The sequence below is a fragment of the Pollicipes pollicipes genome, unplaced genomic scaffold, assembly GCF_011947565.3.
Source record: "Pollicipes pollicipes isolate AB1234 unplaced genomic scaffold, Ppol_2.1 Scaffold_7231;HRSCAF=8579_pilon_pilon_pilon, whole genome shotgun sequence".
Classification (NCBI taxonomy): domain Eukaryota; kingdom Metazoa; phylum Arthropoda; class Thecostraca; order Pollicipedomorpha; family Pollicipedidae; genus Pollicipes; species Pollicipes pollicipes.
Genome location: NW_023597034.1, coordinates 41,863,603 through 41,888,696, shown reverse-complemented (window position 1 = coordinate 41,888,696; position 25,094 = coordinate 41,863,603).

Here is a 25,094-nt window from a genome sequence, read left to right as displayed (position 1 = left end):
GGCTCGGCGCCGTCGTCACGACTAACGAGCGCCCGGTGCCGGCGCCGAGCCGTCACCGCCGTCGCGGCGCGTTGCTTGGTTTGGCCCCGGCGGCCGGCCGGGGTGGGGCGGGCGGGGCGGAAGGTGAGGCGAGGGTGGGGCGCGCGGCGGCGCGTCACGTCAACGCCCGGCGACGCGGCGACCGTCGGTCGACACCGGCGGCGTGCTCCCCGGCTCAGTCTGCGGCCGAGTCGAGCGTGCCGACTGGTCCCCACGCGTGTCCCAGAACAGGTAGCGGTGCCCACAGTTTGGACGCACGGATGGCCCCCGCTTTGATGTGCCTGAAGCTAAGCACGAGACCCGTTGTCCAGCAGCACGGCACCGATCTGGCGCAACCAGCCACACCACCACACGCGGCTAGTCCGTGACCCAAGTTAAGAGCCCCTCACACCAGAGTGATCACTTATGTTGACCCCGGCCAGTTGGTCGCTCGGGACGCCGCGCTGGTGAAGACCGCCACTCCGTCATGAACACGCAGATGGTCAATTACGCGGGCTAAATTACAAGTCTGAGTAATGAGCAGGCATTTAATTAGCCCCACATTGTTTGCAATATTTCAAACTGACAGGTCATAAGACAGCGCGAACGGGGAGGGAGGCGGCCACGCCGCCAAATTCGGCGGTTCGGGGGGGGGGGGGGGGGTAGGGGTGCAGGGGGAAGGGGGCGGCACCCGTTTGCAGTGCCTTGGAGCGACACCCATCCAACGCACCACCCAGACCACGCTCCAACAATAGGCAGGTATTTGTGTGAGACCGGAGCAACTTCGACGTGTCTAGGACCGCGTCTCCTTCTCAGAAACGTCCTCCATACCATTGCATGGTATGCGAGAGAGCTTAACGCCGGAAAAGCCCGCTCGGAAAAACACTCGCGCGCGACGCTGAGCTCCTATACCAATTCCGCAGTGTGAGCCGGCACATTACGTGATGAGGGGCTCAGCGCAGCGGCAGCATCTGCCGCCGGTTCAGGGACATCCGCTTCCGCAGCGCCTCTCGTCCCCGCGACCCCAAGACGGCGACGGATCGACGCTCCTGCTCGCGGCGCAGCCTCTCCCAGGTTCCCATCTCGCTCGGCACTCCTTTGTCTCGAACTTATCCCCTGTTTCGTCTGCTGCCGCGTACACCCGGAGCGGCGGCCCACATCCACGCCCATTCGCCGAACTTCGAACAGCCTCCACTCCGACCCCTCTGCTTCCTCTCCGCTCGTTACCGTCGACGTGGGTCCCCCTCCCCTCTCGCCACTCCCCACTCGAAGCCATCGCCAAACGCCACACGCCGTCGAAGGGCTTGACGGTTCCAGGGCGGCACGATGACACACGGACGGGCCTGGCATGCCCCATGACTCCTCGTGCCAGGAGCCGACTACGGGCCGCCCACCGGCTGGATGGTCGCGTCACGCGCCGCCGCCGCCGCTGCCCACACCCGCTCGCCCGCGCACGGTGGCGCAGACAGCTGGTGCGACAGCCCTGCTGTGGTGGCGAGGCCGGGATCACAGCAGACACAACAGGCACGGCAGAGGACCGGCAGGCCCTCAGCGAAGTCGTAGTAAGAGCCACGTCTGATTCTGGCGTAACAATCGAGAGTGCGTGGTCAGCAAGTTATTGCGCAATACTCGCACACAATGGCCTCAAAAGAAAGATTCGGATTCTAAAAATGTTTGCCACCAATGAGATTTCTGGTATCAGCGCATTTAGTTGCGTCAAGGTGACTGCCAGCGTTTTTCATGAACGTGTAACTGCGTCGCAACCAGGTTGAATTAAGAGGATCAAAGAAGCGATTTCACGATAACCGCACTTTTCGCCGAAGTAAGTGAATGAATGGGCTTCCCGGTAGGTACACAGGGCTGCATGTGTTTCATGACACGGACACGCCTGTTTCTTCTAAATCGCATAAACTCAGCAAGAAACAAAAACTTGCATCACATTTCTGTAGAGGGTAGCGGATAGCAGCCCCCGTTAGATCACCCAGGACGAACCCCAAACCACGCGTCGGGCAGCGCGCCTTCACGCCCATTATCGGATTGGACGCTGACGTACAGTAACCAGGCTCAATACGTCAAACCCGGCGAGGCACGGAACGCGTGAGCAGCTCACAATAATGACCACCTGCTGCGCTCGCCCTGAATCCCGGGCGTCTCTGCGCTGATGTCTGGGCCGCAAAAACCGGTGATTTGTTACCTGTCTTTGCCCGACACCAGTCGACGAGGCAGCCAAAGTCAGCAGTAGCGCGCATCGCTCCCAATAAGCCACCATGCGTCAGGCTGCCGCGCCACGCGCCCACGCCGGGCTGTCGGACGGCCGGTTAATATCCTGACGGGGCGGGCCGTTCGTCATGGCTCCAGCCGTGCAGTGTGAGACGTCCCCTCCGGCGGCAACCGACTGGGGCGGGACGGACCGGACCGGTCCGGTCCGGTCCGGTCCGGTCCGGTCCGGTCCGGTCCGGTCTGGTTCTGTCCCGTCCCGTCCGGTCCCGTCCGGCCCCGTCCGGTCCGGTCCGGTCCGGTCCGGTCCGGTCCGGTCCGGCCCGGTCCGGTCCGGTCCGATCCGGTCTGGCTCTGTCCCGTCCCGTCCGGTCCGGTCCGGTCCGGTCCGGTCCGGTCCGGTCCGGCGCGGTCCGGTCCGGCAGTCGTATCTGGATCAGCTGTCTCACGGTCCGGCGGTGGTCACCCTGGGTAGGCCGTCTTCAGTGGTCCCGCAGGGACGCAGTGGTCCGGTCTGCTCAACTGACAATTTTCACCCGACGTGTCAGCCGGCGAGTATCTTCGCGTTTTCGGGCCCCATTCTCCGCGTGCGGTTCCATGCGCACAGGCGCGCTTACGGTCGCCAGCGCCTGTGCTCAGGCGGACCCGCCTGTGCTCAGGCGGGCCCGCCTGCCACGCCTGAGCTCAGGCGGCTCCACCCAGCGGCTCTCACGCGCCGACCGCCACATTGATTCTAATTATGGAGTCTATGCGGAGGCCGTTCTGTTCCGTCCGAGTCCAGCGGGCTTTCGCCTTCGACCCCACGAGGGTGATTCTTTTGACGCGCGTGGCGGCCGCGCGTTCCGTGTGCTCCCAGCCCGGTCAATGGTACCGGACGGGGGCGGTGAGGCGACCTCAGTTATGAACCACGACGCGGCGGGACTATTCAAGCGGCGTTTTTATGCCGGTCTTGACTGTTCATGCGTGCCTCATGAACGTTGATTTACGCACCACGCGGCATGCTGTGCTCTTTTCAGCCCGCGCCCGTGAGCGGCGCGGTATGCCTGCCACGGATCTCACCGCTTCCCACCGCTTCCCGCTTCTCACCGCTTTCCAGTCGGGGCATGCTGGTGGACAGGCCGAGTCGTACCCCCTCGGGGCCCACCTCGCCTGAAGGGCCGCCGCCGGCCGTCGCGGCGGCGAGAATAAATAGGCCGGGCAGGCCTGACAACAGCCCGGTTTAATGAGCCGACGCGGAGCGAAGCGTTGGGCAAACAGCCGGTGAGGACACGACAAACAGAAACGCGACGCCGCCGACAGCCGCCGGGCGCCGTTCTCACACGGCGCCGGCTCAACTCGCGAGATTGGGATGCGGACTGACGTCGAACAGCACCCTGCGGCCTCCTCACAGGAGCGCCGAGACCGAGCGAGTCTGCGCGCCGCCAGACGGCACGCGGCGGCCGGCGGGCGGCTGAGCTGCGGCCACGCGTGACGACGGACGCTCCGCCCCGGTTCGAGTGGTCCCATTGATGCGATTACTGCCTCCCCGAGGCCCCATCACTCGGCCAGTGTCATTGCTAATTGATGGTTCTGGGGACGCCGGCGACATTGAGAGCCTGTTTGCAGTGCTGGGCGGCCGGGCCCGCGTCAGCTTGACACGGTGTAATGGCGAGCCCGCGCGTAGCGGATGACGACGCCCCACTGACGGAGCGTGATACGCTCCACGTCGGGCCGCGACGTCCTGGTCGAGTCAGGCGGCGTCCTCCGCCCGCTCACGACCGGCAGCAGTGCGCCGGGAGTCGTCGGCAGAGCGAGGGGCAGGACATCGCGACTGGGGGAGCGTGAGGAGGCATTATGCGCCCCAGCGGGAGGCGGCGAGCCGTGATCCCACGCCAGGAGCGCCCCTCCCCGGACACAGCGGGGCACGCACTGCCCGGAATAAGCAGCAGGCCCCGCCGCCCACGCCAGCGCTCCTCACGACGTCGCCTCTCTGACCGAGGAGACGGACCGGAGCAACAGGCGGAGCGCGCGGCCCTCGTCGCTCCCCGCCCGCCCGCGCGGCGCATCGTCGTTCTCCCCGCCGCCCGAAGCGGCCGCGCCCGCCCCCCGAGCCGGGCCTCCGACGTCACGCGCCATTGTGCGCCCGGTTCGAGCGGATCAACCGCCGGTGTCGGAGTGGCTCCGGCGCCCCGGACTCGTGACCCGACGGCTGAATGCAGACGCCGCCGCCGCGGACAAAGGGTGAGAGGAGGCAGAGCGTCCCGGTTACGCCGCCCGCTGTATGAAAAACATGGCGCCTCCCACTGACTCCGAACGGCACACCTGAGCCGCGCCGGTGCCGTGTGCTCTCACGCGTGTGCAGACGTGTACAGGTGCGTACCTGTGCTGTGTGTACAGGAGCGCGGCAGCAGGCACGACAGCAGACAAAAATAGACAAAAGTAGGCAAAAGGCGTTGTCGGCAGGTATTGCTGATGGCAAGGGGGCGTGCACAGGACACATGCATATCGTCATGCTACAAGAAAGGGCAGGGCTGTCAAAGCTATAACATTAGCGCAATTTCAATGTCTCGGTTGGATATGGCCTGATAAGTACCCCCTGCAGCCCACCCAGCCAACGGGCGTCACACGTGGCTCATGCTAAACCGAAGCTCTTACGAAGAACAAAAGTACGGGATGTCGGTATGCCGCAACTGCATCACCGCCCAAAAGACCAGCGCACTTCAATGGCAAACTGTGCACGGCAGCATCCTTTGCTGCACGTCCCACCTCGTCTGCAGCACAACACAGCTCTCGCAGGCACCCGCAGCCAAGTACCGCAAAATTCATCAGCGAGCGATCGCCCCGAAGCGCCCGAAGCCAGCGGGTGTTTACGTCGTCGCCGTCGCCCTAACAGCGGAGGACGCGCGCCGTCTGCAGAAGCGATTACGGCTGCGGCTCTCGGGCAGCGGCGGCCGAGCGCCGGCGGCGGCAGGCGGACAAACAGGGCCGCCCCCGCCGTCCTCCGGCGCGCCCTCGGCGCACCGCCGCCGTCGACAGCAGACAAACACGCCGCTGACCGGGCGTCCGCCGCCGGCGATGGCAGCTGCGGCGGCCGGCCGAGGCGCAGCGAGCTGGAGAGGAAGGAGTGGAGGGAGCTGAGGAGGGAGCGGAGGGAACCCGGGAGCTTCGTAGGAGCGAAGAGGGCGCCGGAGGACTTCAGAGAATTGGAGAGGGAACTGAGGACACCTCGCAAAAAGCGGGAGGCTGCGGGGGGAAGTAAGGGAGCTCGAAAGAGAGTAGAACTCTGGAGGAAGCCGAGGGAGCCGCGGCCGGACGAAGTGAACCGACCTCCGGAAGTGTCGGAGGCAGCTCCGAGAAAAAGCAGAGGGAGCGGGGAAGCCCTAAAAGGCGCGGATGGTGCCCCGGAGGACACAAAGGATGCCCAGAAGGCCGCTGAGGGACTCCGGATGCACCTCAAGATGGAGCTGAGGGGGCTCAAGATGAACCAGATGGAGCACCGGATTGTGATGGTACGTGAAAGGATGACTGCTAGTGGTCAGTTGTTCGAAGCATGTCGGCCACTGCACCGTTTCTGTTTGTTGTCCAAGGCATCACTGCCCGAGTGACAAGTCACAGTGACAAGACAAGCTTCTGTAAGCCTGCTTATCTGGCACGACATCGCACCAGAACAGTTTCCAGACTTCGAGCCTTGAACACCACAGCGAGAGGTGAGTTCCCGCGCCCAGGCGTGACTCCGCTGCCGTGCTTGCCGTCCTCGTTCTCCGAGTACGTCAGCCAGGGTGGCACAGCGCCTCGGTCCGGCGGCCAAAGCACGAATCAGTCAGGGATGAGTAACAGTCCCGATCGATAACAGACGGCCCGGCGGCGGCGGATGGGGGGAGGGGGGGGGGGGCAGCGTCGCTCCCTGGCGATGTCCTCGCTTTATCATAATCGTCGCCGGGCCCAGACCAGGGCCGCAGTCGGACGGTGATGCAATCCGATGTGGTTTACTGCCGTCTGACACGGCGTGACACGGCGTGACACGGTCTGACACGGCTCAACAATGTTTGGCATGGTCGGACAAGGTCCGCGTGGGGCAGATCTGTTCCAATACCATCTTCGGCGGAAATGACTGTGCGGTAGCGGGAGTGATGAATGTGGCCGCTACGCCGACGGAACGAACCCCTGAGTCCTACTAGAGCATATCGGGCTGGTTGGCAACACACGCGCCAATATCGCGACAGCAGGCTTGATGACAACACGGCAAGTCGCGCGCGCATTCTCATTGGCACGTCAGTCATGTCGATATTGAAAGGCAGATGCGGCGGCAGCAACGGTTCCCCGGCCGAGGCAGCATGCCGCTGAAGGGGCTTATCGCACCCCAGACAGCAAAAGCAAAATGGCAGCGCGGTGGTGATGAGACGAATTCCCCACCAACGGCGATCATTCACGATAGAATGTGAACTGAACGTTTCATTATTCACCGAAACATAAGGCTGTGGCGAGTGACAGGGGCATCCACGACAGCGGCACCCCAAAATGGCACGTGCCCTGCTATCTCTATAGCAGTGTTAGCACCAGACTCCAGCTGAAAGTGGTCATCGCCCAAGAATACCCTAGCGTGCACAAGGAGCATCTCTACACACATAAATATTGTTTCGCAAAACGCCGGGCCGTTCCCGGGGCCTAATCAATATGCGGCCAGCGGCCAGCTCCCCAGCGGCCGTGGTCGTGTCTGGTGGGCCAATATTTACCCGGTGGCCGGCGCTGTTCCCGCCGGACACCTGATATTGCCCGGACACGGCGCTTTATCAGGCGACGTGAGGCGCAGCCTGCCGGCGCCGCCGCCGCCTGTGGGCAGGCGCAGTCCGACGCGGCCTCTCCGCCTGACGGTCCCCACCACAGGAGACCGTTTCGATCCGAGCGGCCCATTTGGAGCCAGCTGCGCCTGCCGGCTGGTCGGAGCTCGCAATGCGAACACCTGCGCCGAGCCGTGAGATCTCCGCCGGGTGCACAGAGGTCCCCCTCCTTCCACCCCCCCCCCCCCCGCCGCCGCCACGCCGGGTGCACAGAGGTCCTGCTCCTTCCCCCCCCCGCCGCCCCGCCCGGGTGCACAGAGGTCCCTCCTCCCACCCGCCCGCCGCCGCGCACCGCTACCCCGAACCACCGCCGGCAGCTCGTGGCGTCCCCGCTGACGGCTCCTCCCAAACAGCTTCACCCACTCTCTTGGACGGGCACCTCGCCCGGAGGGTTGCCTTTTGTGAGGCCCGTGCCACACCGGGGGGCACGCGGTGTCGCCGGCTGTCAAGCCGCCGGCCGCGCTCTCTCAGCGCTAGTCCAGCGCGGGCCGTCACGCAGGGCCTGCGTCCTCGCCTGAGGGCAGCGCGGACCGTCACGCGGGGCCGCATCCTCGCCCGGGAGCAGCACGGGCCGTCACGCAGGGCCTGCGTCCTCGCCTGAGGGCAGCGCGAGCCGTCACACGGGGCCTGCGCGCTGAGACCGGCCGACCGCGCCGGATCGCCGGCTCACGTGAGGACGGGTGGCCCGCTCCTCGGTCAGACGTGCCTGCTGGGCGGAGCGGCGGCTCGCAGGATAGCGCCCGCCTTCCTGCCGCGCGCGGTCACCGGCGCCGGCCGCCTCCAGACGTGGCGCGCGTCGGCAGGTGGCACTCGGGTGACGCCAGCCGTGGTGAGGTGGTGACGGTGGGGGTGGACGGGGTGTGTACACCGCGTCCGAGTCACGGCAGTACACATCTTCGTCGACCTCACATTATTGGTTGTGTTGGGGTGGAACTTCGAATGTTTTCGGAGGCCGCTTCCTCAATGTTTGTCTCGCGTGCTCAATTTTCTACTCAAATCTGGAAGGAAATCGCAAAATCACACGAAAAAAGCCGTTTTACGGGAAATCTGGCGTTCCCTCCTCCCCCCCCCCCTTCGGACTCGCATCCAAACCACAACCACACGACCCTATAACTTGCATGAGACTATACCTGGGGTGTCCGGCCTCGTCAGCACAGTGTACCCGGACCACGACAATGAGAGACGGCACCCGCCAGGATCCCGCCATTCCACCCACGTTCACCCCTGCGCCTTCAGACATTGTCGGCAGCCCGCTGGCCGGACCCAGCCGGGCAGAGCCGGCCGTCGCCGCCGCGCCAAGATGGATGGCGATAGGCCACGTGAAAGGGTGCTCAGAGCCGTCGGGGCCGCCACCGCCCTGTACACAATCAATAGCGGCCCGCACAAAGGCTGCGACGGGCCGGCCCGGACTGGACCGAAGCCGGCCGCCGCGCCGCCGTGTCAACAGGCCAGGGGCGTGACGCCGCCGTTATGAATGTGTGACGTCACCGCCACTGCAACGCACGGACGGGGCAGGCGGCTCTGGAGACTGGCGGTGGTGCCGATGTTCGCGCAGGCCGAGTGTGTAAAAGGTACGTACGAATAAATCAATTTCTTCAACTTCAATTTCAACTCCAGAACGAAGACCAGACCACGTCTATGTAAAGCGACTTCGAAAAACGTTTCTCGTCAGAACGAACGCCGTATGCAGCGTCACCAGGGCTTCCAGCTCAGAGATAACGGCCGGTGGGAAGCATCAGACTCCACACTGAGAGGAGCCTCTCCGCTGGCGGCGGTGTCCAGCCGCCGGCGCGGGTCACGGCTCGTCACGACTGGCGAGGCCAGGTCACGGCCGGTCCAACGCCTCGCGCCTGGTGGCCTGCGCCCTGTCGCGCCCGATAAGGTCATGTGGGCCAGCCGATGCCGGCGGCCGCCGGCCGGCCGGCGGCGTGATGCGACTTCAGATACGGACGCCGGACGGCGCGCTTACGCCGCAGCGCTGACCGGGACGGGCCCAGAGCCTCCGGACCACACGGCCGGTCAGGCAGCCGGGCAGCCGGGGCAGCCGGGGCAGCCGGGCAGCCGGGCGGGCGGGGCAGCCGGGCAGCCAGGGCAGCCGGCAGCCGGGGCAGCTGGGGCAGCCGGGGCAGGCGGGCAGGCGGGCAGGCGGGCAGCTGGGGCAGACGGGCAGCCAGGCAGCTGGGCAGCCGGGCAGCTGGGCAGCTCGGTCGCTGCCCGGCTCCCCGCCACCGAGCCGGCAGGCGCGGCCAGCGCCAGCTGCAGCTGCAGCGTCGCAGTTAAGCCAGCCCGCTCCAAGGCCGCGCCGCCTCAGGCGCTGGGCGACAGTAGCGGTCGCGATGCCTCCCCGCTTGGCAGCAAGGAATTCTATTCATGGAAATTTGTGCACTTTGGTTCAAACTCGCAACGTTGCTGAACAAAACTTAGCCCTGTTCGCGGGAGTGTCGCGCCATATTCAGCTGAAGGAATCGAGGCTGTCCCACCCGAGCTTGCAGATTTTCTCTCCCAGCTTGGCAGAAGGCCAGTGCAATCACAGGTAGTGCACATCAGAAATACAATGAACACATGCAACAACAACAACAACAAAAACATGAAATAGTGTTCCGACTTTCTCCAAATGAAATCAAAGCGACCGTAAACCAAGCGCGAAGCACATTCAGGGGGCATCCTTGATTCAAAGACCTAGGGCACTGCTCCTGCCCCCCCCCCCCCCCCCCATTCCTTAAAACAGTCCTAACGAAATTCCACCGCCAAATTTCCGCCAATAACCAGCTGCTTTGCTGGCCGCTTTAACCACGTTGATACCGAGAAGATTCATTTACGCGGGGCACACAATCCATTCCAAGCCGGTAATGGCATCCACCGAACGCAGCACCGAGTTAGCGCCGGCGACGAAAACACGCCCTCCTATCTCCTCCGGCTTCCAAGCGGCTTGAGCGCCTACCCGCCTGCCGCCCGCCCGCCGGGAAGCCCAATCTCTGCCGCGCGTCCGGCCTGGATATCGATCCCGCCCCAATACACAAAAACGCTCTTGGCCGCCGTGAGACGCGGAGAAGTCCCGCAGCGCCGGTGCGGCAGATCCGGGCCGTGGCCGGCACACGCACCGCTGGCGAGCTGGCGGTCCGTCCCGCGGCCGCCCGGGCACGCTCGGACGGGGACCTGAGACCTCCGACCGTCAGGCGGCAGCGCCTGGCGTCCGGGCCGGACGCCCTGACTCCGGCACCCCGCCAGGGAAACGTCCGGGCACGGAGATATCGCCGACAGGCGGCAGTCGTCGGTCCCTAACCAGCCGTGGACGTGGGAACGATCACGGCTTAATCAAGATCAAGGAGGTAAAGGGCGAATGCCCTTGGTATTTGAAGAAAACTACGCCTTTTATTTATTTGCGGGCGCATGGAAAGAAGGTGTGGTGGTGCCCGAGTTCTCCATGTTGGACGGGGTCTCTCGGCTGCGCCGGCAGTCAGCCGACAGCCGACCAACTTTCGACTTTGCCGAGTCCAAGTCTGAGTACGGGTCTGGGTCCGGGTCCGGGTCAGGGCCCGGATCCGCGCCAAGCCGACGACCAGATCCGAGTTCGGGTCCGATTCCAGGTCCGATTCAAGGTCCGAGTCCAGGCCCGAGTCCGCCTTCAAGCTCGTAGCCCGACTCCAGTCCGGATTCGAGTTCCGTCCTCCCGTGACAGGCCTCAGTGACGTCATCGCAGCGCCGGCCAGTCAGCGTCGCGATAACAGCTCCGTCTCCGGCGGGCTCGTTAGCGGACGTCGACAGCGTCATCAGCTGACGGCACCGTCCGGAGCCAGTGACGTCACGCTGGCGGCAGACGGCCCGTCGCCGTCGTCCCGCCGGTGTTGGCCGCCGAGCGCCGGCACGCAGCCGCCGCCAGCTGGCCATTTCGCCACGGCCGAGTAAAGCCGGCCCTGGCACGGTGCGGCACCGTCTCGCCTCCCCGCGTCGAGGGAGGGAGGGGAGGGGGCGTCAGCACGCCAGCAGAGCCGGCGCCGCGGCCGGCCGCGCGACACGCGCTCGTCCACGCCTGCCGGCCGGCGTGTCTCCGAGGTCACCAGCCGACACGGCGGCCGCCGCACCGGGAACGCCGCAGCTGGCGGCCGCGCATTAGCGTCGGTCGGCGCGCGCGCGTGCCGCCAACAAGGCGACGGCCAGCTGCCCCCGCCGACCGCGACCGCAAGCGCTTGCTTAGCGCCGCCCACCGACCTCGTTCCTATCCCAATGGCGACTGCCTTCGGTGCACGAACCGGGGAGAAGGGCAGGCGAGCCATGCCTCTCCCCACTCTCTTCGATGGCATCAAAAAATGGGGAAATTTTTCGCTGAACTATAACAAAAAGCGTACAATTATGCCCGCGTCAGTCCATGGAGAGAATGAGCCACAAAAAGGTTCATCTTCGTTCCTACTCCGCTGACGGGGGGTGCCGAGGGCGGGGCCGGACGGCGGCGAGGTCGAGCCAAGGAGTGACGAGGGCGGCGCTGTGACGGCGACTAGGCGCGACGCCAGCATGCTCGCGCCGGATGCCGCTGCAAAGTCTCCCGAGTCAGACTCTGTGGCGTTTAATGCAATGAGCTTAGGACTCCTTGCGCAATCCACTGCGGCCCGCAGCGGCGTTTGTAGTTGAGCAGCGACGAACAGAGGCCACACTGACGCCATTGTCGGCAGCGGCGATTCATCAGTAGAGTAGCTATGTTATACCAGTGGTGCCACCGGGGGTGTACCAGCGGCTGCTTCAACGCGTAGGTAGCCTTGGCCGTCGCGTGGCCATAGTTCCGCCGTCTTGCACACATCGCCATAAAAAATACCGTTGCGGACGGCAAATAGCTGCAGAAAAAAGAGTCAATGGTATGCCACAGTCCTACGGTTCCTCAGCTGCCCACGGCCGGCCGCCCCGCCCCTCTCATACGCACACACATACACACACTTGTTGACCAGTCTAGCCCGACTGGAGCCACCTGCCCCCCCCCCCCCTCGCAGCTGTCCCTGCAGTCGATAGTTTCCCGTCCTTCCTCCCCTCCTGCCCCGCCCCGCCCCGGACGAGCATCCGGTCGGAAAATGGGTCAAGAGCTCGTCGAGGATGGGGACCGAGCCACCCCTTCTTTTTACGACTGCACGTACACCGTGATTAAAGGTCCCTCCCTCCCTTCTGAGCCGCCGGCTGGCGCCCTCCATCCACCCCGACCCAAAAGTCACGCGTTCGTCCCGCGGCGACTGAGCGCGCTTCTGCAGAGTTTGCCTGCGTCACCATGCGTTGTGCGGTCAGCCGCCGGCCCAACACGTGCTAATGGCGGCAGGGGGCGGACAAACAGGCGGCCGGCGGTGCGATGTCGCGCCGCGCCGCCGCCGGACGCGCCGCTGATGGATGCCTCTGTTTGTCCGACCCGACGCGACCTGACGACGCCTCGGCCGCGGCGCCGGCGGCGCGGCCGCGGCGGCGCCGCACGTACACACCGGCGCTCTCACGCGGACCGGTGGGAGTGGAAAACCGGCCGCCGGTGTACGCGGCGGCGGCGGCGGTGGCGGCTGCAGGCCTGCCCAGCTGTCGCCGCGCGTGCTCGTCGCCGCCGGTCGTGACCGGCGGGTGCGGCGGCGGTGCCGACAGCGACGCCCACCGCCACCGCCGGCGGCCGAAAAACCGGCCGAGTGCGGTCGGCTCGGGCTCGGCCGGTCGGCGCGGTGCCGGCGGCCCGTCCTACCCTGATTAATGGCCGCGAACGGACATCAACAGGCCAGACCGACCTGTCCCGTCGGCGCTGCTCGCTCCGCTGCCGGAAACGTCGCCGCGCCGTGCTCGGCGAGTGTCGTAAACCGGCGTCAGCGTCAGCTGGCGCGCGTCGCAACGGCGACCGCGTGGCCGCGAGCTGGCGCCGCCGACCGCTGCCCGGCCGTGTTTTCGTTCTGTGGGCACCTCGAGGACTCGTTGACGCCGTCTCCCTGCGGCTGACGCTTCGGGGAATGTCCCGTCGGGTCGGCGGCGTCGCCGGCAGACGCGCGCTGAGGGTGGCCTGACGGCCGCAGAGTGGTACTCTCAGTGGGCCCTCGGCGCCGCTGAGGGTCGTTGAGCCGGGCTGTGAGCCCGTCGCGGGTAAAGAGCCGCGTAAGACGACGCCGGGTGCGTGGGGACGGGCTGTCGCGTTAAGAGCTCGGCGCGTGATGAGCCGCGTCAGGAGCTCGGCGCATGATGAGCCGCGTCAGGAGCTCGGCGCATGATGAGCCGCGTCAGGAGCTCGGCGCATGATGAGCCGCGTTAGGAGACACTTGGCGCGCGGAAAGCCATGATGCGAAGGAGCTCAGCGCGCAGCGAGTCAAGTCAGGGACGAGTCAGGGACTCTGACTCAGCGAGTCAAGTCAGGGACGAGTCAGGGACTCTGACTCAGCGAGTCAAGTCAGGGACGAGTCAGGGACTCTGAATCAGCGAGTCGAGTCAGGGACGAGTCAGGGACTCTGACTCAGCGAGTCAGGGACGCGTCGCTTGTCAGGTGGCGACTTTCTTTTATTTTTCGCACCGGGTTATGTGCGAAGACCGCCTATTCGTTCAATTGTTGGCGGCAAAGAATTGTTGCCCTATTTCGTTGCTCTTCCGGTACTATGACTTTCAATACAAAAATATTGTTGCCCTATTTCGTTGCTCTTCCGGTACTATGACTTTCAATACAAAAATTATGTTACCGACAGCCTTAAAGGAAGTGCACTCTACTTCACACACACCCCAAATTGAATTCAGTAAACTGACGCCACCTGTTCGGAGCAGTAATTACAAACACCTAAAAGCAATCCAACGTGAGCGCGTTTTATTTCCAGTCAATCAAGGAACAACGCTATCGCGAAGAACTTTTAAAAGCTCGAAACTGTATAATTAAAGTGCTGATTTATCGCAAGCTCGTTTCGAGATTCAGTGTAGCCTAACCGCAGTCATTTTGCCTTCACCGAACTCAACACAAAAGCTGGTGGCCAAACAGAATTACGATGCATGGCAAAAACGGGAAAACGCCCTAATCTCCCCCAGCCAGTGGGAGCGAACATAAATCAAGCCCACGGACGGTATCTGGCCAGCCCCGCGCCCAGTGCGTCTGCGGCGCGTGGCGCGGTATTCCGCCTCGTCGTTCGCGACGAGACCCGACTGGCAGCAGAACCGACGCGTCGACCGACGCCCAGCCGGCCGCCGGCGCCGGCAGACCGCGAGAGAGACGGATGGTAGCTGTCGAACACTCGCAACAAGTGGACTCCAGCTGCGGGCAGAGCTGGCCGCCGCCTGCCGCGCTGCGGTGCAGCACTTTAGAGGTCCCCTGTGGCCGGCCCGACACTGACCGAAGTGCTGGACATGAACAAAGAATAAGACGTCAGGGAAATGAAACAAAATCGGCGATTATTTCTCCATTGGGAGAAGAGAAGTGACACCTGGCAACGATAACGCATACCCAAAAACACATCAAGCTATTTTTCGCTTTAGATTTTGTAGCGCTTCGCCTGAGTTAAGGTTTCGATTATGTCACCAAGCGATGCCAAAGGCTGCGCGTCAAAACCAAACCGCGTCGGCACACTACCAGCAGGCGGGAAGCGACCAGACCAGGTTCCTTCTCAGACGATGCGCCACTGAACGGGCCGATGGATTCGCCACTGTGCGAGCGCGTGATGCCGGGCGGTTTGACTGCATCGACGCGGATATGATCTGCTTTGGTCGTCGGTTATATTCGCCGCTAGCCCGTCTTGTCAGCGTCGACTCCCTGTGCCTCCGAGCAGCCACCTGACACCGGCATCGTAAGCCATCTCGTACTTCGTCTGGGTCATCCATGTATCTCAGATGGCACATGAATGACCCAGAGGCCAGTTACCCTTCATGCGACGGGGGGCCATGAAGGAAGAACTGTCCTGGTAGAAACTGATCGCAGGGACCTGCGCATCCATGTTCCAGTGCATGGTATTGTTGACTCAGTTCTTGCATTCATCTGGTTGAGATTCAAGGTGCTACGGCGCCTCTCTGTTCCAATGGAGTGCACAGGACGTAACCTGCCGCACAAGATTGAGCGACCTCCATCCCCCGCCCCGACTTTTTTATCTTTCTTTCCCACATTTGTACACATCAGCCTGGCAATATTGGATTTCCGACTGTTTGTAGTCTGCACATGTGAGCCTTTTTAGTGAGGGTTCCATTATATGCCGGCCAGCAGCAGGAGTCAACGGCGGATTGCCTGAGGCTACCCCCAAGTGACCCTGGTGACCTTTCCTACTTCGCAAACACCACCCAGGCAGGCAGCGCCCAGCAGCGCCACCTTCTGTTTGTCCGGGGACCCGGCGAGCCTGCAAGCCACGTGAACACTGAAGGGCGATACCGAGAACAGATGCATCTGCATCCCGAATACATCTGCAACAGCTGCATACCGAGCAACTGCTCGTGCAGAGGGGTGATGGGAGGTGCCAGTGGGGATACAAGTGGAGGGCGAAGGGAGAAAAAGGGTAACGGCAGCGTGGTGGTTAATGCGTCTGCGTTAACCCCTGCACGTTTGGGAAACTGGGGGAGCGGGGACCAATTCCCCTCCGTGTCCGCCCTTCCTGCCAGGGTGGAAGGCAGGCGACGCCATATAGCCTCAGCAGCTAAGTGTGTCGTAAAGCCCCAACGATGGCGGCGACGGGGAACAAGGAACCCGAATGTTGGCCCTCTACTGCAGACCGTTCACGGAGCGGAGCAGGAATAGATACGGCGACCAGATTGCTTCGCCCCCAACCAGGCCTTCTCGCCGCCCGCGATGAGGGAGGCCGCGGAGCTCCCAGCACCCCCCCCCCCCCCCCAGCCTCGTGAGTGGCATTCGCCGTGAGGGTGTGGCGTTCCAGCACGCCATCGTCCTCCCGCGGGAAGGGCCGGCCGTCGCCGCATTGATCGGGGCAGCGCAATCATTGCCGGGCGGCCCGTAAATAGAGGAGCGGCCTGCCGCGATCCGGCCCGGCCCCGGCGGGCCCCGGCCCCGGCCCCGGCCCCGGCCCCGGCCCCGGCCTTCCGGCCCCGGCCCCGATCCTGTTCACGGCCCCGGTCCCAGCCCGGCGGTCACTGTCGGCCAAGTCCATAGTCTGTCACGGCTGCACTGAAGCCGCTGGCTGCCGACTGGCGACCGGCGACGTGTGGCGGGTGACGGGTGACGGGTGACGGGTGATGGGTGATGGGCGATGATTGATGGGTGATGGGCGACGGACGACGGGTGATGGGTGACGGGTGACGGATGACGGATGATAGGTGACGGGTGATGAGTGACTGGTGAAGAGTGACAAGTTGCGAATGAACTGTAGCGAGTGACGAATGACAAATTCTTACTGGTCGGTGACTGTGCACTGCTGATGTCCAATATGACGTAAGTCGATGGAACTGGTCAAAAAATAACTTCTGACCAATGACCAAGCGGCTCCACCAATGGCCAAGCCAATCACTGGCCAAGCAGTTTCGGAACACAGGCTAGTGCCTCCTGCTTTCACAAAGACGTGTCAGTATCCTTGATGACAAAATTTGTGAGAGATCGTCTCTTTCGCATCACCCCGGCGCTCCACTGCATGTAAGCTACGCGCAACGCCCGGGGACCATAGCCGTGAATCCCCAGGGCGAAGCGGCCACATTCAGATGGAATCATCTTCAGGTGCAAAACATATGAATTATTGAACAGCGGCGATGCAGGTCCCGCAGTGTCCAATAGCCCGGCGCGGTCTGCAGCGTCGGCCTCCTGCTGGGCGCCTCTGCTGACGGACGACAGGCAAACCGCACTGGCTGGTGTGGTGCCCGCCGAAGTGTCTCTCCAGTCTCCGGCCTCGCGCCCCGCTCGAGTCGGCCTGAGCTCCGCCGCCAGGTGACGGTCGACCCAGGGTCGGCCCTGAGGCGCGCCGGCGGACCGTAACCGGCACTGGCGTCACAATGGGGAGCGTCTGGGCCGGCGGCGGCTCGACGTCTCAATGGTGGGCGGGCGGCTGGTCCGGCGCGGCTCGACGGTCTCATCTGTCACCGCAGGGGTGGTGCCGTGTCGTGTCCTGTCGTGTCGCGTCGTGTCGCGTCGCGTCGTGCCGTGCCGTGCCGTGCCGTGCCGTGCCGTGCCGTGCCGTGCCGTGCCGTGCCGTGCCGTGCAGTGCCGTGTCGTGTTGCGTCGTGACGCGTTGCGTCGTATTGCGTCGCGTCGCGTCGCGTCGTGCCGTGCCGTGCCGTGCCGTGCCGTGCCGTGCCGTGCCGTGCCGTGCCGTGCCGTGCCGTGCCGTGCCGTGCCGCGCCTGCCGTGCCGTGCCGTGTTGTGTCGCGTCGTTTGAGCCGTCGCCGTCGCCGTTCAGCCTCCCAGTCTTCTGAGGAGTATGCACCACAAGGACAGGGTGCTCCAGCACCGCTGGCCAGCAGTCGCCGTCCCTGTCCCCGTGCCTCCCGTCGAACTCCTGTCCCTGTCTGTGCCGCTTGTCCGTGTTCTTGCCCCCGTCCGTCCCCCTGGTTCGTCGCGTACTACGTCCGAGAGCGAGGGCAGACGCGCCGAGCACGGCACCGCGGCGACACCAGCGACGTCGCGGTCCCCGGCGTGCGACGTACCACCTCTCCTACCCCCCCCCCCCCCCTGGCGGATGGTGCCCCCCCCCCTCGAGGGGTGCTGGAGGTGGGGCCCGGGACAGGTGAAGCGGCGGGCTCCGGTGGGCCGTGTCGCCGCAGGGTCTCCTGCCGTGTCGTGTTCATCTCGGTGGCGAGGGGTCTCGTGGGCGAGCGGGACAACGCACACCCGACGCGCTGTCCGTTGTTGACGTCCTGGTCGGGGGGTCTGTAGCAGGCTGCCATTGTTCTGCCGCTGCTGCTGCTACTGTTCAAATCCGCCGCTGATGTGGCAGATCTCCAAATAGCTTACGCGGTCCTCCATCATGGACGAAAGTTACCCCATTGCGAAAGACCAAGTGTGCATGTGTGGCATGCGCATGTGAATTACTCCTTTGCGCCAAGTATTAGGCCAGATTTTACGGACCACCTGTTCAAAGGTTGATCTGCTTCCATCCATCCCTCAGTTCATTAACCCGAGCCATCTGACTCAGGGACGGGTTGAGCCGCTCATCCCTAATTGTTATCCACGTGAGACGGTGTAGGAGCAGCCCAGATGTCACCCCATGGACGTAGACGTGAATGCAATTGCGTTCATTCGAGACAACTGTAGTCTCGTCGCAGATAATTAATGAGAACTGCTACCATCCCTGATTGGATGTTCTCCAGGCGCAGTCGAAATGATCCTTCTGCTCCGTCTAATCCCTGCCGAGACGCGATTTATCGAGAACATATTCAGGGCCACACCGTGTCCGCCTTAGAAGAAGGCACTTCTGGGCGCCCAGATGTCAAGATGGATTGGCATAGAAGCTCAAAGGGATTGTGCGAGTTTCCTTCCTGAAATGGAATGCTGTCTTGTGTGTTTAATCCAACTGCGAATAAGTCGGAGCACCGAGACCCCAGGCGTTGCTCATTAAATCGACTGTCTTGGTAATTATCGGGATCAGAGCGTATCGCTTTCAACACTTCGAAGAAAATGGCTAGCTAACGAAGGCTACTGCTCGAAGCTACATTGAGACCAGTCTGGCCTAACTATCATTTTTAGAGAGTATTACGCGCTCTTTGTATTCTCGGGTCTGCGCTTTACCCAAAAGTTTACTGTCATGGCATGATTCCTTGAAAAGGATGGAGATCAGCGCATTGGCTACATGCTACAGTATGTCTTGAGACGGGCAGCAATGCACTAGCTGGTTCCGCAGAATGAAACAAAAACCTTTAAAAATGATGCAGCACATTTAAAGACGAGTGAGTACATGCGCAGGCACAAATGTCACGCACTCAGCATGGAGACTTTGAGTGTTGAACGACTTCAGATCACTCGGACAAGTAAACTGATACCTCGTGAGTGGGCAATACGCAACAAAAACAAGCCAACATTCTAAACGCAGCGCTACCAAATCCCTGAGTGAACAACTCACTCAAGTGTCGGCACGCTGTAAGAGGTCATTCATGTTCAAGCCCTATATTCGTGCACATACCTTCCCCGTAACGGGTAAGGTGCTGGTACCGCAAGCGTTTTATCACAAAATGCGGACGAAAATGCTGAAAAGTACCTTATGACCATCCCGAAATCACCATATGGTAGTCCCGAGGGTCATAAATATCTCAGTGCTCATTAACAACCCTCCGAAATTTGCATAATACGGGCGTGCCCCTCAAATAAACGGCACGAAGCCGCACCGAAGGCAACATCCTACATTCTCTGAAGCATGCGACGTAACAAGGTGGAAATTGATGCAGATAGATGCAGAATGCAGCTCTTCGGCTCACGTATAAAACATTTGACCCAGCATGATCCAGAATTTAGTTATAAATATATACATACATATATATATATATATATATATATATATATATATATATATATATATATATATATATATATATATATATATATATATAACAGCATCTATATATGTGTATATATATACATACATATATATCAACAGGGCCACGGCTGAATACATCTTCATGTCACGCCCACAACTGTCTGTAAGGTCTTCCACCAAGCAATTCACGTTCATGTAAACTTTTGTGCGACGTGACTTACGGCCGCCCCAGCACAAGAGATCTGGGGCGGCCCAGATGGAAAACGATCGTTAACCAAACGGAATACCCCCTGCTATAGGTGGACGCCCGGCGTGCCTGCAGTCAACAGCGTTCATTGTTTGGGCACATCCGAGCGCCGCGTGGCGGCGCTATTTCGCAAACCCCCGATGCGAGTCCGAGCTGATGCTCTCGGTTCTCACCTTCCCCAGAGACCGTGCAGCGTCTCAATTTCCGGAAAACAACGTTTGTCTCAGCCGCCACAACACAACAGGCGAAACAGAACCCGCGAGATCGGGGAGAGACACCGACTGAAAAACAGCCCGCGATAACTGACCGCGGCTGAACCAACGTTGGCCGCGTCCCAATGCTGAAGACAACGCCGCCCCGCCTCAGGCTCACCGCGCCCACCAAAGACCAGCCGGATCTCAACCCCAGCAGAGGGCGCGGGGGGCACACGGAGCCGCAGCCCTTCCTCCTGCGCCTAGCCGCCGTCCCGGGCCGCGGCTGGCTGAGTGCCGGTCGAGTCCGGTCGGTGCTCATCCGGGCCGAGCCGGTGTGGGGAGCACGCGGAGCCGCAGCCCTTCCTCCTGCGCCTGGCCGCCGTCCCGGGCCGCGGCTGGCTGAGTGCCGGCCGAGCCCCGCCGGCGCTCATCCGGGCCGAGCCAGCGCGGGGAGCACGCGGAGCCGCAGCCCTTCCTCCTGCGCCTAGCCGCCGTCCCGGGCCGCGGCTGGCTGAGTGCCGGTCGAGTCCGGTCGGTGCTCATCCGGGCCGAGCCGGTGTGGGGAGCACGCGGAGCCGCAGCCCTTCCTCCTGCGCCTGGCCGCCGTCCCGGGCCGCGGCTGGCTGAGTGCCGGCCGAGCCCCGCCGGCGCTCATCCGGGCCGAGCCAGCGCGTGCCCCGAACGCCGGTGTCGCCTGGGCATCTCACCCGTCAGCCGGACAATGCGGCCGGGTCGGCACGTGCGCGAGGCGTGGACGCGGGCACGCCGACAACGGCGCACTGCTGGCCTACGTGGCCTGCTGACGGCGCGGCGGTGGGGCAGGAGGCCAGCGCGGCGCCGTTCCGCCCGGCGGGCGAAGTGGAAGAGGTCCGCGCCCCGAATGAACGAGCAATGGAGGCGAGTGTCTCATCACGAGCCGCCATGCGTCAACACAATATGTAGCAAGGAGATGCTACGAATAACTCTGATAATAGCACAGGTGAGATGAATGCGTGGACCACGAAGTACACGCCGGTAGGTATGGCGATGCTCGTATGGCGGCAGAACGACGATATATCGACGGAGTTTGAGGCTTGCGATCAGTAGAGCATCATACACGTAATATTCTTCTGCGGTTATCTAGAAAAGATTCATAGCAGCCCTTAAACATGCCCAACTGACTTCGTCGAGGCACTCTCTCGGACCTTTCACCAAAATTAAGTTCTGAGGAACTTTCAGACCGCGTAAGCGATGTAGGATGGCGCCCACGAGAAGCACTGAGAGCACATCGTGACAGATCGTGACATCTATGACAGGCGGTGACAAACTGTGACAGGCTGTGACAGACTGCAGCAGACGCCACACTGCGACGGCCGGCAGAACGTGCCGGCGGCGGAGCGGGGTCCGGGGGCGCCTTTTACGCGCGCCGGTCGTGCGGCGGCTCCGAGGCAGCAGCGCCGCCCTCTCGCGGGAGCCGTCGCCGGGTGCGTGGCCTCCCGACCCGAGAAATGGCCCTGTCCGGCGGCCCATCCCGGCCCGGCGGCGGCCGTGGATCGTGGCGCCGCCGCCCGTCTGCCGGCTGTCAGTCCGCCCGCACCGAGCTGTGCGGTGCCGGTAGGAGACGGCGGTGGTCTGCGGCGGCCCTGTGCCCGCAGAGAAGACTCGCTGGGGGGGGGGGGGGGGGGGACGCGACGCGTCGGGAGCAGCGGCGCTGCTCCGCCCGGGGAGCTGCAGCAGTAGCGTTGGCGTGGGCGTCTCGTGTCCTCGAGCTGGTGCACAGCGGTGAACACGCCGGCTGGATACGTGGCTCCAGTCCCGCCAGTCGGCACGGGCGGATCGCGGTCGGCGTGTCAGAGGGACGCCCCCCCCCCCCCCCCCTCCCGCTCGGTAGGAGGTCGGTCGGCGACATCCCGACCCCGGCAAGAGCCATGACCGAGTGAGCCGGCGGCCAGGTATGCTGTGAGAGATCCGCCCCGACAGGCAACACCTCGCAATGCAAGGAGTCAGATGTCGCGGGGGAGGGTGCCCGTCAGCGAGTCAACAAAGCTCAGCCAGAGGTGGAACGGTTTGCTATAGACCTTTTCACGTGTTCGTGCATCCGGCACCGAGGCAGCTTCCTGACAGCTGCCTGCTCTGAAGACTGACGGCCGCCTTTCGGGCACCCTACGAGGCGTTTTATTGGACTGGAGGTCAACCGAGGTCAACCTGGAGGTCAACCGAGGCAGTAAATTGGCATTGTTGCCATGGCTGCCGCACGGTACTTCGCGATGTCAGACAGTCTAGGCATGCGACCGTGTTGTTGTCATTTCATCTGGCAACACTGAAACAATGATCAGCTGGTCGTCCAGCCCCATGATGAAGTACAGTCGCCGCTATTTGGGTCCCCAATAGTGCTTGCTGGTTGTTCATTGGCACCACATGTGGCGCGGTTTATGGCGGCACGACTCTGTGCTACGCGAATATCGCACCGGGCTGGTAAACCCAAGAACGTAATAAGCGGCTGGGAAGGTTTATCTTCTGCTCGTAAGGTGCCAAAATGAAAACCGCGCGCGCGCTATGCTGGAAGATATTTCCTCGCGTATTAACTTTGAGGGCCACACCGGAGTCACCAGGAAACTCCGCAATGACCCAGGCACGCCTCCATAAAGTCATGCCTCCCAAAAGTGAGCCAAACAAAACCGTCAAATCACAACCCACCGAAAGAGCCGCCTACCGAGCAGAGCGCGCGCGCCTGTCTGCTGACCCCGGGGCGTGCTCGGCAGCGCCCGCGGCGACCGACCTTCAGCCGATGCCGCCGGCGCTCCGGCCCAGAGCGACCGTAAAGGGAGCTCCGAGTCCGATCGGTCGCAACGGCAGAATTTTTATGAGGAGACCAGTTGCACGGCGGGCGACACGAGAGGTGGGGAGGGGTAAACGCCCGGGGCATCTTGAAGGACAAAGCAAGTAACAAGTTGATGGTGCAACCCATAGACGCGCCAGCGGAACTTTCCGAGTTGCCGAGAAGCGCAATCTTAAAAGAAGTTGTCTTTTGAAAATAACTGATCAAGTTAAAAATTAAACTAGCAATAAAACAACGTGCTGTAGCACATCCCATCTTGGCACGGAGCTTCACAAGCACAAACACCAAAAACCACTGAGCTTGCCGCCGCCGTCCTGCCATCTCATCTGGTCCGACGGCAGAGTACCGGGCACACGCTCGGTGCCGCCGGAAGGGGTGGACCCGGCGGGGCTCACGGGTCCATGGGTTCAGGGGTTCACATGTTCAGGGGTTTACGGGTTCAGGGGCTCACGGGTTCAGGGGTTCACGGATCCATGGGTTCACGGGTTCACGGGTTTATGGGTTCACGGGTTCACGGGTTCACGGGTTTATGGGTTCAGGGGTTCACACGTTCAGGGGTTTACGGGTTCCGGGGCTCACGGGCTCACGGGTTCACGGGTTTACGGGTTCACGGGTTCGGAGGACGGCGGACGACCGGCAGATCCGGGCCGCAGAGCCGGATCCCGGGGGCATGCGGCGACCTGCACAGCAGCTTCAAGGGTACAAACAAGCTTCCGTGACCGCCCTGGCCGCCGGCGAGCGCCATCTGATCTTGACAACGTGCTTTGCAGGAGAGCCAACCATCACCTGACCTTCCCAGACCTCTGAACTCGTACTACTCGGCGCACAAGGACCTTCTCCAACCCCGAGGAAATCCGAAAGCAGCATTGAGCGTCCAGTTCTGACGGTGGACGGTGGACAGTGGACGGCGAACGGTGGTCAGTGGCCGGTGGACGGTGGACAGTGGACGGTGGACAGTGGACACTGGATGGTGGACGGTGGTCAGTGGACAGTGGACAGTGGACAGCGGACAGTGGACAGTGGACAGTGCACGGTGGAAGGTGGACGGTGGTCAGTGGGTGGTGGACAGTGGACGGTGGTCAGTGGCCAGTGGACAGTGGACGGTGGACGGTGGACAGTGAACAGTGGACAGTGGACGGTGGACAGCGGACGGTGGACGGTGGTCGGTGGACGGTGAGTCGTGGAGAGCGGGCGGTGGCCATCGCTAGCGACAGGCGCTTTCCAACAGTTTCACGAGCAGCCCGTACCCCTCCCCCTCCCTTCCCCTCTCCCACCGCGGAGGCGCTGCCACCGGACGATGGCTAATCGGAGGCCATCGTCCTGGTCCTGGTCAGCTAGGCACCGCGCACAGGCCGCTCTGACCGACCCGCAAGCCTGGGGACACCACCCAAACCCGCCCAGTAACAGCGCAGCCGGACACATGGCCGCCACGGACAAGCCCGGACAACGGGTGGACGCTGGCGAGTACCACCGCGGCCAGCACCGCAGACAAGCCCGTAGGACGCCTGAGTCGGTTCGGTCGGAGGCGCTGCCGGCGGCGCACTGCACATGCACTTAGATCCAACTCGAGCAGGAGCTAAACATGTCCACCTCTTGCAACTGCGTGGCAGCCTTGTGATGCTGGAGAGTTCTGGAACATTGCGATCGCTTACACCGAAAAACGGTGTCATCGCGTGCCAGGCTGCCCACCACGGCGAAGCGTCATCAAGGAGGAAATGGACCACTTCGCTCTCAAGTTGGTGAAGGGGAATCCAATCATCACGATCGACCAGTGGATTCCATGCATGGCCCAGCGGTTCCAGGCAAGCGCTGCGCAGCCGGCCGGTCTCCCCAATCGCCGCAGAGCGGTCAGGGCGGGTACGCTGGGGATAGGCCGCCGGTGGGCAAGACGGCGGCGCCGCGCCGCAGCGTCCGCCCTGCCCACGCCGCCCGCCGAAAACGCTTGCCGCAACGGAAATGGCAGCGCGCCGCCCTCTATGGCACGCAACATCGACCGGCGGCGCCCAGTGCCGTGCACGGACGGGCCGCGGCCGCCGCCGCGCGCCGCGCTGGGGCCGCCCGGCACGGTCCCAGGGGCGGGAGGGCACGCGGAGACGCTCGCCGCGGGTTCACGGGAGCGGGAGCGGGCGACAGACGCCGGGCGGGCGTCACGGCGATGACGCAGGCTGGCGGAGTTCGGGATGTCCTGTGGCCTAGCACTGTTTGGCGTCCTGAGTGGTCGCTGAATTGGTCGCACACGGGTTTCAACAGCCGGTTAATGTTGCTGGTTCCTCCCGAGCATGGACAACACAAGCATACGACGACCAAAACACAGGCATCCGAGCGCCGGAAAGCCAAACTTTAATCACGTGACGTCGCGCCATCTCCTGGCATAGCATCACGTGACCGGTAGCGGGTCCCCAAGCCTTACGAGTC